Raw genomic sequence first — 1,417 nt, 5'->3', positions numbered from 1 at the left:
TGAAAGGAGAGAAAAATTTCCTCAGATTGCAAGGTTGCCACATCCAAAAGATAGAAAAAAAGGCTCATGTGACAGATGAATATGGGGCTGGAGATTGCGGAAAGACAAAGATCATGTAGATTTGGATGTATAATCCATGGATATCAGTATCAGCATTGAGGAGAGCTTGTTGTATTCCCCACTCCAGAACTACAAAATTAGAATCCGTAGGGGTGGTTCTGGAAATCCGCGCTTTACTGAACTTTCCAGATTTTCATGCATCCTAAAGTGTGAATCAGCATGGGTATATGTACAATTTTGGGAGTGATTACTTAGATGATGGTTGATTTTGGAATTTAGTGTAATTTAAGAGACATATCTTTGAAAAGAGGTTACAGCAAGAAATTTATGTGTCTTTAAAAATACTCTGGTTTCTGTAGGAAGGCACTATTGAAACAAGAGATACCAGGTTGAAGGCAATTACAGTATTGTAACTGACAAATGATTTTGGCATGAACTAGATTGGATTCATTGATGATAAAAAATTGTATTTTTTTTTAAAAGATTGAAGTGTGAATTGGATGTTGGGTAAGAGAAAATACTAGAAACCAAGCCTCCTTCAGCAGCTGTAGTTGATTGGGTAATTTACCAAGATGGGAATAACTGAAAGATGAACAGCTATGATGGAGAAAAAAGATAACTGAGTTCAATTGTGGACCTGTTGAGTTTGAGATGTATCCAAGCTTATGCAACTGTATAGTATATTCCATATAGTGTCCAGGATGCAGTTTCAATACTTACAAGTTATTAACAAGAACCCAAAAACAAACCTGATTTTGAAAAGGATAAAATATCTGAATAGATATTTCACCGAAGAATACATATGCATGGCAAAGACACAAAGGACACACAGAAAAAGATGCTCAAAGTCCTTAGGTAAATGTAAATATAAACCAAAATGAAACATTAATAGCCACCCACCACAAAGACTACACATTCTTCTTAGAATAATGCTAAGCTGAGGTGAGGATGTGGAGCAACTGGGACCCTCAGTTATTTTTAGTGTGTATGCAAACTTCTAAAGAGAAACACTAAATTGTCTTCAAAGGAACAAAGGTGAGAATGACATCAGACTTCTGGTGAAGAATGCTAGAAGAATCTGAAATAAGTTATTTATTATTATGAGTCAAAATTATTTAAACATAAAATTTTATTTGGTCAAGTGGCTAATAAATGTTCTAAATTTCAAATATAAAGAGATTTGTTTACACACACAATAATTCAAAAAATCTAGTATACACAGTCTTTTTCTAAAAAAAAAGAAAATTACTGTTTGTAGTTCAACAAAACAACAAAAAGGACTCCAACAAAGAGAAAGGTAGCAGTTTAAGAAGAATTCAGCAGTAACCAAAACAGCATGGTACTGGTACCAAAACAA

This window comes from Pan troglodytes, chromosome 15 (genome assembly GCF_028858775.2).
Source record: "Pan troglodytes isolate AG18354 chromosome 15, NHGRI_mPanTro3-v2.0_pri, whole genome shotgun sequence".
NCBI classification, from domain to species: domain Eukaryota; kingdom Metazoa; phylum Chordata; class Mammalia; order Primates; family Hominidae; genus Pan; species Pan troglodytes.
This window is presented reverse-complemented; position numbering follows the sequence as displayed.